The following is a 14224-nucleotide window of genomic DNA, read 5'->3' on the forward strand; positions in this document are numbered from 1 at the left end:
GATTGAATAAACTGGATTGTTCTCCCTGGAAAGACAGAGACTGAGGGGTGACCTGATAGAAGTTTATAAAATTATGAGAGGTATATAGACAGGGTGAACAGTTGGAAGCTTTTTCCCAGGGCAGAAATGACAATTACAAGGGGGCACAAGTTCAAGATAAGGAGAGGGAGGGGGGTGGTAAGGTTCAGTGGAGATGTACGGGGGATTTCTTTTTACACAGAGGGTGGTAGGGGCCTGGAATGCCCTGCCAAGTGTGGTGGATGAGGCAGATATGTTAGTGACATTTAAGACTTATCTGGATAGACATATGAACAAACAGAGAATAGAGGGATATAAGCGGTTGGTCTAGATAGGTAAACGTGATCGGCACAGCTTGGAGGGCCGAAAGGGCTGTTCCTATGTTGTACTGTTTTTTGGATATTCCTCTTGCCTGCAGAGGACAAGTTCCTGCAAGTGAACATACGTAGGTTCTAATAGGCATAAGTGAGCTATTTGGAAACACTCAAGTGAGTGCCTTGTTCAAGTCTTTACGTCGCTCGTCGACATGGTTGTCTACCTCTGGCGAAACCACAACCAAGGGCAAGGTATCGCTGATCTAAGCTGAGGCACGGGTTCTAAGGGTCTAACCAGTGGGATGTTTCACTGATACTATGCTCGCTTCCTAGTCTCTACTGGGGGCCTAATCAGTCAGGTGTTTGACTGTTTCAGTGCACCGGTCCATGCCTCCTGGAGAAAAGATAGATTGGGGTGGGAGGATCTATAGGGCTGGCCAAGCCTTTATTAAATTTGAATAAAACAATATAAATAAACATTTCTAAACATCAATTAAGCCAATTAACAAAGTAATATGTATTGGACATTATTTAAGAACACTAACAGGGTAAAGAAATTGAAAATTGGGGTCCACCATAATAGTCCAGATATGGTTTCCATGAATAGGCGTTTAGGGCCAGGCACTCAGTCAATCAAGCTGATCGTTTCGGTTGCACGTTTATCAATCGAGTCTCTCACCTGTCACTGAATATTCCTAACAACTCCAGTGTTAGTGACAATGTGAGTCTTGAGATTTGTTAGGCGAATGTTTGAAATCTCGCGATGTTTAAGAACTTCATCGGGCTATTCTTCTTCTCAAGCGATTTGCCCCTTGCGCCCATCACAAATCCAAAGTATTGAGGCTCAAGACCTCCTGTTAGTTTCCTTATTTCTGGTCCCAGGTAATTGTATTTCATGCATTTTTCTCCCCACGTCTTCTCCAGACTTCCACAATTGTCTTCAAAATGGATGGTCACGTCCACCCCTGCAACATGTTGATCTTTTTCCCTCTTGAAAATGATGTCGGGTTTCCAGAGGGAGCCATCCTTGGCAATAAGTCATGGCTCCGTACATGATGTCCAACCGTATTTTCCAACGTAATTGTGTAGTTGGTCGAAGATTTTGTTATGGCGTTTTATCCTCATGTTCTTAACGAATGGGAGAAGCCAGAGATGTGTCCAGTTGTTTCTGTGACTGCCTCGCATCGTCGGCAGGTTTTTATGGCTAAAGGCCTTCCTCTTGTTAGAGTTGCCTTTGTGGGCTATAAGTTGCACTGGAGGAGCAAATTATTTATGAGCCGGTTAGATTTTAACTGAAATGCTGGTTTGATCTAGTTGTTTTGACATTTTATCATTGCTGTAATAGTGGATCCCAGCACCTTGACATTGTAGCCGCTGCCACTAATCAAATTCCCATTCCCTCCATCCCGCATATTTATTCGGTGGCTTCTTGGGACTTGCTTCCTCCTCTCGAAGTTGTGGTGATGCCGCCCTGATCATATCCATTGAATCCATTTCATCATCGTTACCTTCATCAGTATCCGGCAAAAAATCCTCGATCTTTCTTAAGACATTGAGAACTCCTGGATGTTATCCCCAATGTTCTGCTCGCAATACTGAAATGAGGCACGAATGATCCGATCCTTGGAAGCAGATAGTGATTCCCATTTTCGAATGATTGCAGATGGTATTTGCACTTCTAATTTGGAAATCCCCAAACCTCCATTCCTGATGCGAGAATAAAGGATGCCATCCGTTATGTGGGCGGGATGGGGGGTGGTGCAGAAATTGTTTCACGGCATTTCTGATTATTTGATCCAACATGTTGAGCGTGTTTTGTGAAGCTTCAGAAAGGATCAAGTGAAAATACAGTCTTGGGATGACATGAACTATCAAGATCTCCACTCGTTGTCCTTGCCGGAGAGCCGCAGCCTGCAAGCTGGATATCCAGGCTTTCAGTATTTCTTCCCAAGTACCTTCTTCCATGCCTGCCCATGGATCTATCCGGGCACCCAAGTATTTTTCAGTCTCACATGGGGGGGATATATGAGACTACCTCCTTCCGAAGTTGCCAGTTCTTGCAATGATTATACAGGCAGGTCTTCCATTTATACGTAAAATGGAAGCCTTTTGTCTTGTTGATGTTAATAGCCAGACCTGTATGCTCACCAAAGACTGCAAAATCTTCAGGTTTCGTCCCATCCCGACGTGTGAATCACTCAGGAGAGCGATGTCATCCATGAAGGCCAAAGTTGAGCAGTTGACTCATGCTCCATCCAGGGTCATGGAGACCCCTGAGTTGGTCTCTTCCAGACTGCAAATCAGTGCATCCAGTGCGATGTTAAATAGGATTGGTGAGAGTGGGACTCTTTGCTTTACACCCCTCTCAATCTTTATCGGGGTGGTCTTGGACTTATTGCCCTCGATCACCGTTGTGTTGCCAGTGTAGAGGTCTTGAATCAGATCCACAAAGGCTTTTGGAAGCCGTACACACTGTAACACTTTCAGTAGTAGTTTGTGCCCTAAAGAGTCAAACGCCTTCGCCAAATTGACAAAGGCAACTGCTAGGTCCTTGCGGTCCTTCTTTGCTCCCTTCATGATGTTTTGTAGCACGGCGATGTTCTCATTGCAACCACGAGTCGCTGCTAAAAACCCTTTTTGTCTTGGGTTGATGTCGACTGTGTCACTCAGCCTCTTCGCCATGATCTTCATGAAGAGGCGAAGCAGTATGGGATCTATCATGATTGGACGCCAGTGGTCAATGTTTTTAAGGCGTTCTTGATCCTCGCATTTGGGAATCAAGACTGTCCAACTCTGTTTCATCGATTCTGGAATCGTCTTAGATTTCAACCAGAGGGTGAAGAGGCGGGGGTATCCATTTATCATCTGCCTCGTGTATGTCGCGGATGTCTTCGATCTTCTTACCATCCAGTCCAGGTGCACTGGCTTCCTTGATACCCTTGATGGCTTTAGTAACCTCTTCAGCCTCGATTGGCTTCATTAACTCTCCATTATCCATCTTGCCCTTGTAGGTGGCATATTTATTGATGTTTGCCTTGTTGTTTTGATTGGAGAGTTTCTCTCGAAAACTTTCCTCCAGCTCTGTCTTGGATAGCGGGTATAAAGTTGATGTGGGTGCCCCCATGATCTATCGAGCAAGTTGACGCCTGTTTTTACTATAAAGCAGCTGGTTGCTCTGAAGAGTTCTTTTCACTTTGCCCATTGTTTCTTCGCTCCAGTGTTGACACCAGTCTTGGGTCTTCCCTTGTCCTTCCTATGCATACTTATCTGTGGACCTTTCTTTTCCTTCCTGTCTTTCTCACCGCTCATCAGAAGGTCAGTGGTGCTTTCCATTAGCCCTATTCCCAGAGCAAGACTATCGGGGGCATTCCTGGCATTCAGGAGCTCCTCGGCTTGTGTAAGCTGGTCATCCACATCCCGATGTTTAGGGACTGAGGCTGGGCGTCGTCTAATGAATCCTGTACACGGGTCTGAGTCCACAATATCTGCCTCTTCCGGTTCTTGTTCGGAATCTGGGGGGTCCTCCACATGGTCTGCCAATGCGGCAGCTTAAGCCTTCTTACGTTTTCCTGCAAGTATCCTGCGTTTATCTGAGATTTGCTTACTGTCTTTGATGTTAAGATCCTCCCAATGTCCTTATTGATGTTCCTGGACCCGGCAAACCTCTTCTCCAGCCCTTCAAGTAATGTTTCTTCTTCCTTTGACCATTTGTAGTTTTGCCTTCCACGTTTGGCTTTAACTGGCAGTGCGTTCTTCAAGCGTTTGGTATTTTGAAGAACCGGATGTCAGTGTCTTTCATGCTGTGACAGTCCACTCTGCGATGTGAAATTTAATTCACATGTGCTGCACTGGTGTTCCCCAACTGTTAAGGACTGCCTCTCACCTTTACACTTCAGGTAGTGGCAAGCGATGGAATGGAACTCCCCAGATTTACCGCATCGTGAACATATAGTCCGAATTGTCTTGATCTTGTGCACCTGTGTTTAGATGTTTGTTAAACGGGCCGACCGCTGGAAGGATGGTGTCGCAGGCCTTGCAGAACAAAGCATCAGTAGGGTAATGGATAATCACTTCCTTTACCTCGGTTCAGTCTTGAGATCAACAATCACTCCTTCGATGAAGACTACCGCATCTTTGTTACTGACATCCTCTTCAATTTCGGCGATGGCAGCCATAATTCCCATTTTCAGGGCTTGATATTCTTTATTATAGAAGGTGTGTGTTGGTATCACTACATCCGCCGTTGGATGGGCCATCCAGTTGGGCTCTTCTCCAATAAATTCTTCATCTTCCGCTATTATGGACATTGACTCTTGTGGTCTGATACCTGAGTGCACCTCCCAATAGTGCCGGTAGTATTGTCCGGGTCCCAAGATCGCCTCTTCAGTTTGAGTGGAGGTCTATCTTGTGGCTAGTTCTTTGGAACTAGATCCATTGCAACCTCGAGTATCAAATTTTTCAGTGAGCAATCACGGACTCATCTGAGGGGTGGTTTTTCTCCAGGACGCAACCCATCCGGCCTCTTCCATTACAGGCGGATCATTCATTATTTCTTTCGAGAGTGATACCGTCTCACAACAGTATCTGATCTCCTCAGATCACCAGCCTTCACGTGTTTTTTTGAAGTCTTTTGGCCCTTGGTAGCAAGCTACCAAGGTTTTTAGCGACCACAGTGACAGTCATGCCTCCCTTGGTAGCTACCAAGCTACCAAGGGAGGCATGACTGTCACTGTGGTCGCTAAAAACACGCCAAAATCTCCACAGTGGTAACTACCCAGAGTTGACTCTCCGGTGAGACCCTTCCAAGAGAGTCATAGTTACTCCCACCAAGCCCAACTGATAATCTTGAATTGGTTGTCAGTGTAATTCTTAGCACACTCGGGATTGTTCAACAAGTGCTGCCCAATTGTAAAATCATATCTAATGTTAGAGATGATGTGCTGAGTTTTTTATGCATGGGTCGGTTGAGTATGGTCAGTACTCTGGCTCGTGTAAAGGGATGTACTGTTTGATACAATCTGCTCATCATTGGGATGTACAGCCTATGTACCTGGCATTGCACCAGCATAAATCCCATTACCCATAGGGTAGGCAGTATGTCTAGTTTGATGGCAGCATCCCATTAGTGGAAAATACTACTCATGTCGCCATTACGGAGTAGCGATGTGAAATGGCCAGCTTCACCCGTTGCTCAGGTTTTTGAGATAACTTACCCTTCTAGCATTTGAGGTAGACTGGGCATATTTAGGACCAAATGTGAGAGCCTTAGACCATTAGTGAGTATGTAGGATGCACAGGGAGCAATGATTTGATTGGTGCAGCTATTATCCCACAGCATAGCTTTGACACACCCTATTTGGTGTATCAAGCTTGCACAGTGAGCAAATGGCCCTATTTATGAAAGTGATGGTGGGGGGGGGGGGGGGGGGGGGGTGGAGGCGCGAAAACAATCCTGTAGTGCACGGAGCTTTGTAATTCTAATATGTATATTGACCAGGTTAGTTTACGATAGACATCAGTAGAAAACCCATGAGTGGATTTCACAATTAGCACATTGAGACAAAATTGAGATGCAAATTGAGGCAAATGGGTATGATTTAGTGGTAATTACTGACATGTGGTTGCGGGGAAAATAGGTTTGGGAAACAAATGTTCAACGGTACACAATATTTCAGAAGGATTGGCAGGAAGGAAAAGGAGGTGATGTAGCTTTGTTAGTTAAGATCAGTGCTATGGTAAGAAAAGATATTGGCACTGAAGTTCAAGATGTAGGATCAGTCTGGGTAAAAATAAGAAATAGCAAGGGAAAGAATCCTTTGTGGGAATAATCTCAAGGTCTCCAAACAGTAATGCAGTTCCATAGTGGGACACAGTGTAAACCAAGAAATATGGTCCAGCAATAATCATGGGTGATTTTAACATGCATATTGACTGGAATAATTAAATTGGCAAGGAGAGTTCATTGAATGTGTTACAGATTATTAGGAGGAATATGTTGGGGAACCAACCAGGGAACAGGTTATTCTAGACTTCGTATTTTGTAATGAGGTAGGGAAAATAAATGATCTCATAGTAAAGGATCCTCGGGGGAAGTGTGATCATTGCATGCTAGAATTTCAAATTCAGTTTGAGGGTGAGAAACCGGAGTCCTGCACTAGCATTCTGGAGTTAAGCAAAGAAAATTACATAGGCATGAGGACAGATTTGGCTGTAGTGGACTGGGCAGGAGGACTAAAAGGTTGATGAGCAGTGTGAAATATTTAAGGAGGTATTCAAGTCCTCCCAATTAAAATTTATTCCAGAGAAGAGGAAAGGTGGTAAGAGGGGGGAAAGACTTCCATTGCAAAGCCAAAAAGTTCAGGATAACAAAGATAAAAAAACTAAGGCATACCATATTGCAAAGGCTAGTGGCACACTGAAAGATCGGGAAGCTTTTAAAGATCAACAAATGGTCACCAAGAAAAGTAATAAAAAGAGCAATGGGAAATTATGAAAGAAAATTAGCGCACTCTATAAAAACAGACAGCAAAAGCTTCTATAAGCATACAAAGACGAAGCAAGTAGCTAAAGTAAATGTTGGCCCAGAGGAAGATGAGGCTGGGGAGTTAATAGTGGGGAACACGGAAATGGTTGACACAATGGGCCCGATTTTACCATCAGGTTGCGCCCAATTTTGGGCGCAAAAACTTGGTAAAGTCGGGCGTGAGGCATGTAGTGTAAGCCACGCCCACCTCCGTGACAGTTTCCCCTTTACGAAGGCCCAAAAATGGTTGCGATCGGGCCTGCACCCGAAACAGGCATGACAGTCATTTAAATGCATTTGTATGCATTTAAATTGACTGAATGGGCTGCACACCCAACCTTATCGGCACTTCCCCACAGCGTTGGCCCATCCAGAATTGGCGCAAAACAGACATGCTCTACAAAAGTCCGATTTGGGTGCTCCAGTTAGTGAGGAAGTAAGTGCCGAGCATCCGATGGGCTCTCTGCTTAAGATCGGTGGGGGGGGGGGGGGGGGGGGGGGGGGGGGTGGGGGGGGGGGGGTGAGGTGGGTCTGGTGACTCTCGGTTCAAGATCAGTGGGGGAAGCAGTGGGAGGTGGGTCCGGAAGGTGGTGTCTGCTGCCACTCTGCCTGAGATCAGTGAGGGGGATGGGCCCGAGATTGGTCTGGGTGGCGGAGGGGGTGGGAGGGATAAGGAGGTCAGTAATGTTATGAGGTGGGGCAATGTCTGTGGAGGCCAGGGGGAGGCATTATCTGGCCCGGGAGGGATGTGGCAGGGGAGCCGCATTCCATCATTTTTTCTGCGCATGCGCAGTTGGAGGCTCCGATCGGATCTGCAGCGTCTCGGGTGCATTAAGCCCCACCCACAGGCTTCTGCAGCACGAATCGGAATCGCTGATATTTTTTCAGGCAGCGTGCGTATGGGGGCACCTGAGAACGGGTCTAAAAGTAGGCTCTGAAACACTCCCAGTTTCACATCTGCCCAATGGTAAAATAGGGCCCAATAACTCAATATTTTACCTCAGTTTTCATAGTGGAGGACCTGAGTACCATCCCAATAGTAACAGAAAATGCAGAGGTTATAGAAAGGGAAGAATTTAGAACTATCATCATCACTAGGGAAAAAGTACTGAGCAAACTATTGGCATTGAAGGCAGGCAAGTCCCCAAGGCCTGATGGCCTACATCCTAGGGTCGTAAAGGAAATGGCATTGGAGATAGTGGGCAGAACTTTATCAGCTCACCCCATCCATTGATGGGCAGAGCAGGCTGGTAAAATCACGTGAGAGCCAAGAAATCAGGATCATGCCCGATTTCTCGGCTCTCGCGATTTTACAAGAGCCCGGAAATGGGCGGAGGCTGAATAATTTATTTAAATATAACCTAATGTTAATTTACATGCATTTAGTGAGCCCGGCACTCAACCGTCTGGGCTCTCTTGCCTTTATGGCCTCACCAGGAGAGGTTCTCTCCAGCGAGGAAAACACCGTCTCCCCATGAATGGGGAACAGTCGTGTTGACCTTGCCAGTGGAACTGGAGGCCATTGAGGCCCATGGGGAGGCCGAGGGCAGTGGGGGGGGTGTCCCTTAGCACAGCCAGCCTGGCAGTGCTGGGGGCAGGGTGGATGGGGGGCCCCCTCCTGCGGGATTGGATCGGGGAAGGGGGGCCCCTATCAGTCCGGGCGGCAGGGGCTAGATGCATTTGTGGAGCTTACAATCAGCCACGGGCACCAACAGTTGTGGGGTGGGGGCTGGGGAGGTTGGTTCAGGCTGGCTCCAGCAGCGAGGGCCTAACGGTTTTCTGTCTGTCAGCCCCCTGCTGCTGAAATTGCGCATGTGCAGCATCAGAGGTCTGCACATGCACAGTAGTTCCCTTTACAGGCTGGCTGGCGAATTAAGCCAAGCCCACTGCCTGCAGCAGCGAGGAACAGTCCATATCATTTTTTCAATGACTAAGTACATAAAATTAGGCCTGAAAACTCGCCCAAAAAATGGATCAAGAACTCTCCCTTTTTCACGCTAGCTGGACACTTAGAATCATTTTCGTAAAATTCTGCCCAGTGATTCCCTTGGTTACAATATTCCCAAATTCCCTTTTTGTAGGAATGGTTTCAGTGAATTGGAAAAACGCTAAGATAATGTCAAAAAGGAAGGGAAATGAAAAGCGAATTAATTTAACATTTGTCATTGAGAGGTTGTTAGAATCCATTATAAAGGAAGTAATAATAGAACATTTAGAAAGTCCCAATGCAATCCATCAGAGTCAGCATGGTTTTATGAAGAGTAAATCATGTTTGATTAATTTGCTTGAGTTCTTTAAAGATGTAACAAGCTAAGTGGATAATGGTGATCCTGTAGATATAGTTATCTGGACTTTCAGAAGGCATTTGATAAGGTGTCACACCAAATATTAATACAGAAGGTTAGTTCACATGTAATTATGGGTAATTCATTAGCTTGGATAGAGGTTTGGCTAACTAACAGAAAGCATAATCGGAATAAATGGCTCTTTTTTGGGTTGGCAAGATATAACGGGGGGGGGGGGGGGGGTGGCGGAGGGTGGTGCCACAAGGTTCAGTCCTCGGGCCCCAACTACTTACAGTCTATATAAATGATTTAGATGCTGGTATAGCAGATACCATAACCAAATTTTCAGATGACACTAAAATAGGTGGATAGTAAGTTGTGAAAATGAAATAAGAAATTTACAAATGGATATAGATAGGTTAAGTAAATGGGGCAAAAATTGGCAAATGGAGTTTAACGTGGATAAGTTTGAGGTTATCCACTTTGGTAGAAAAAATACAAAGGCAAATTATTATCTCAATGGAGAGAAACTTCAGAGTGCTTCAGTGCAGAGGGATCTGGGTGTTTTTGTGCACGAATCACAGAAAACTAGTATGTAGGTACTGCAGGAAATAAGGAAGGCAATTGGAATTTTGGCATTTGTTGCTAAAGGAATAGAATATAAAAGTAATGAAGTGTTGCTGCTGCTGTACAAAGCATTCATGAGACCACATTTAGGATATTGTGTACAGTTTTGGTCCACTTACTTGAGGGGGGATATAGTTTCATCAGAGGTCATTCAGAGGAGGTTCATTAGAGTGATTCCAGAGATGAGTGGTTTGTCTCATGAAGAGATATTGGGCAGTTTAGGTCTATACTCCCTGGAGTTAAGAAGAATGAAAGAGCTAATTGAGGTGTACAAGATGATAAGTTGGATTGGCAAAATAGACATAGAGAGGATGTTTCCTCTTGTAGGACAAGCTAGAACAAAAGGTTTAGGATAAGGTGTGGCAGATTTAAAACAGAGATGAGAAATTACTTCTCTCAAAGAGTCACGAGTCTTGGAATTCACTATTCCAGAGCATGGTGAATGCTGGAAGTTTGAGTAAATTTAAGGAAGAGGTGGACAGAGTTTTAATTAGCAAGGGCTTGAAGGGCTATGGTGAATGGGCAGGAAAGTGGAGTAGAGACCGAGATGAGATCAGCCATGATCATATTAGGCTCAATGGGCTGAATTTCCTACTCCTGCTATGAAAAGCAAGCTCATTCAGCTGCTCAGTTTCAAAGGTGAATCTTGCATGGGATGGAGCTCATTAAGGTAAAGAAATTCTTAACGCAGCTGCAGATTCAAATATAGTAAACATGTCATCTATGCATTTAAAATATATAAGGGGTGAGAGGTCATTCCGTCAAAAACACATTTGTCATGCAAACCAATGAAAATGTTTGAGAGCTCGTTTGATGGCCCTTATTATGTGCTTGGGCAACCCATACGTACATGGACGGAGTAAATCAATCATATACACCACAAGGCAGCTCGCTACTCTGACATAAGTCTAAGAAATGTTTTGTTAGTTGTTGGCGGCTGTGCAGTCATTCTTAGTAACAGCTCCAATAGATGCAGATTTTAATCCATCATTAAGATTTAATGTAGTCGTGCTTGTTAAGGATGACTATTTTAGGCACTTTGTCCAGCTTGGAAATATGTGTGTCTAGTTAGGTCTTGAGGCCTTGCAATGCCACCAGACATTTGCACTGCATGTGAACATTGGCCAAGTCATTAGATATCTGCAAATGAGCATGTGCTGGATCAGCTAGATGCACTATCAAGGTCTCACTGTTTTCATTGGACACGGGCTTGTGGCAGGATAACTGAAAATAGAGCAGCTCAAATTCCGCAAATATCTCTTCCTGTTTGATGTGGGACATTGGAACACCAAAATTGAAGCCACAAGAGGAAAAGTTCTTCACTTTCAGAGAGCACATGATCAAACTCATTATGATTTTGGGGCATGATTAATTGTGCTGCCACAACACATCTGTTTAAGTGAGTTTACAATGTGGACATGTTCCAAGTGGGTACTGTTTATGATGTGGTCACCTATTGAGACAATAAAGTGGCACAAACTGATTAAATTCAAAAATGGCATAGATTAGTAATCCTAAAACCAATTTGTTATATTTCATTCTGCACGTTTGCTTGGTTGGTCTCCATTCGGCATTATCAATATGCTTAGACATTGTCACAACAGGAAATAATGAGTGAAATCTACCTATAACTTCACCAACTAACGAAAAATATATTAGACCATTTAAAGGGGACCTGTTTAAAACAATAATTGCAAGGAAAGGCACTGACCAAAGATGGCTACCATAATCACCTCATGTCTGGTATTGTACGTTGACCACTGAAAATGTCCTATATGGATTGCACTGCAGACCTGCCCTGACATATTACAAGAAATTTCACACTGAGGGGGTGTCAAGGTCCACTTCAGGCAGAGATTCGTAAAAGGAAGGCACTAAAGATACAAAGTGCTGGATTTTAATTAACAGTAATTCTGTCATGACAATGGGATCTGGTAACCAGCCAAATATACCCAGCAAACACTCAGAACCCCCTGCAGAGGACAAACTAATCTCATCTCCTGTTGGTTTCTATTCTCTCAAAATGTGTCAAAAGTTTCTGAGATGAAAGATCAAAGTATGATTACTTGTTCTACAACAATGATTGCAAGACATGGTAATCAAATTCCTTTCTTGGAATATAAAGACAAGAGGTTTGGCATCTAATTTTGCCAAGTCAGAGACAAAGGAAAATGATCAAAACCATTTGGAAAAACTGCTGAAGTAAACATTAAGAAATCCCTCACTGAAATTGATATTGTCTCCAGCAAAGTGGAGTAACCTGAACTTCAATTCAACTCCAAGATTTTAAAGAAAACCAGCCAACCTCAAACAGATGCAACCTTTAACGATCTATGTCTCATAGACAAGTAAAGGACTTAATCCTTTTGTTTTTATTTGGACTTCAACTTACCTTACTTCTGAGATGTGTGCGTGTGTCAGTGCCTCATATTTCTCAGGTTTAGTAACTAATAAACTTGCTCTCTCTCTGACTCAAGAAAACCAGGTTTGATTGACTCCTTATTAAAAAGTAAATACATTTGGATTGGAAAAAGTATTTACAGGAAAGTATTTACACAAACGTTTCTCAAAAATAAATTGAGAAACTTTTGTGTGACCAAGTGAAGGGGCTGAATAAAGGGGAGACCAGTTCACTCCTTCTTACCCAGTCATGACAAAATAAACACTGGTACAACATTGGGTCTAATACACCCTTGAGAAATGCAATAGTTAGTTGAGCTGTTGACATGCCTGAGAGTCAAACTATGGTGATATCTTGAATTTGGTCTCAGTTATACCTCTGTCTCAGATATGCAAACAGCCACTTGGTAATGAACTGGGGTACTGTTGAAAGAAAGAGACAAGCTGCCAAGCCTTTTTGTCTTACACTTGTCAGGAGAAATGCAAGAATACCAATTTTCCCCCTTGCTTGTTTAGTCAATTTATTTGTTAGTGTAATTCTTAACGCATTTGGGTTCTTCAGCAAGTGCTGCCCATTCGCAGAATATAATGTCTTGAATAAACAAAAGTGTGTGGGACAATAGCGCTCTGGTGCATTTGCCTTGACAATGACTCAAACACTCCCAGCTGACTTGCCAATCGGCACCCCTTTTATCACGCAGTATAATTTGTTCCTCCCTTTGAAATTGGCAATTTTTGCATCTGTCCCAATGAATATTTCATAGCATGTCTCTTTTTCAGCTATCAAGCACTTTTTTCAATGCTGTTATTAATCAGTCCTTTTTTATAAAAATAAATGATGCAATTTTTAAAAATGTTTATGGGATGTATGTGTCGCTGGCTAGGCCTGCATGTATTGCCATCCCTAATTGCTCTGGAGAAAGTGATGATGAGCTGCCTTCTTGAATGGCTGCAGTCCATGTGGTGTAGGAACACCCACAGTGCTGTTAGGAAGGGAATTCATCAGATATAAATGAGATCAGTCTGTTCATGGGAATCTAAAGTCCAAAGCAATGTAAAAGAAAGATCAGGTCAGTAATATCATTCAAGCAATATTTAATGAGAATAAGCTGAACATCAGATATTAATCATGACCATAAAATCTACAAGTTAAGGTCAAATCTTTTGAAAATAAAAATGACTGTTGGGATACTTCCCAAGCATTTTCCATCAGGTTTTCATTATATTTGTACTTTTCTTTCTCGTTAAGACTATATATTTACAACAGCAATGTAAGCTGGAACAATCAATGTGGAAGAAACTTCACTCACAAATACTCCTGGCTAGATTATATAAGCGGGGTGACTGTGAGGAGAGTTTAGAAACCAAAATTGCAATCGGTAATCTATAAATTCTAGTTTGGTTGGAAAGGGCAGATTTTCTGTTTGGTCTGTACATTATTCACCACACGGTAGCACAGTGGTTAGCACTGCTGCTTCACAGCTCCAGGGTCCCGGGTTCGATTCCCGGCTCGGGTCACTGTCTGTGTGGAGTTTGCACATTCTCCTCATGTCTGCGTGGGTTTCCTCCGGGTGCTCCGGTTTCCTCCCACAGTCCAAAGATGTGCGGGTTAGGTTGATTGGCCAGGTTAAAAAATTGCCCCTTAGGGTCCTGGGATGTGTAGGTTAGAGGGATTAGCGGGTAAAATATGTGGGGGTAGGGCCTGGGTGGGATTGTGGTCGGTGCAGACTCGATGGGCCGAATGGCCTCCTTCTGCACTGTAGGGTTTCTATGATTTCTATGAATTTTATTTGCACAATGAATATATATTAAATCCTTGCATATGATCTGTGGGTAACAAAAACAAAATGGCTGACTGGAGCAAAAAGCTAGAATAGAAAGAGTGAAGGGAGAAGGTCAAACCTGTGTTAAGAAGAACATTTTAAGATTCTGTTTATCAGCTAGCAACAGTTGTTAAGGAAGGTGATTGTTTGCTATTCCAGAGCACACCCTTCAAAGAGCTGAAAGGACGATGCTACTGTAATGTAGTAGTACAATGATATACAACAAAAGCAGAA

The sequence above is a fragment of the Mustelus asterias genome, chromosome 1 (assembly GCF_964213995.1).
Source record: "Mustelus asterias chromosome 1, sMusAst1.hap1.1, whole genome shotgun sequence".
In the NCBI taxonomy this organism is placed as follows: Eukaryota; Metazoa; Chordata; class Chondrichthyes; order Carcharhiniformes; family Triakidae; genus Mustelus; species Mustelus asterias.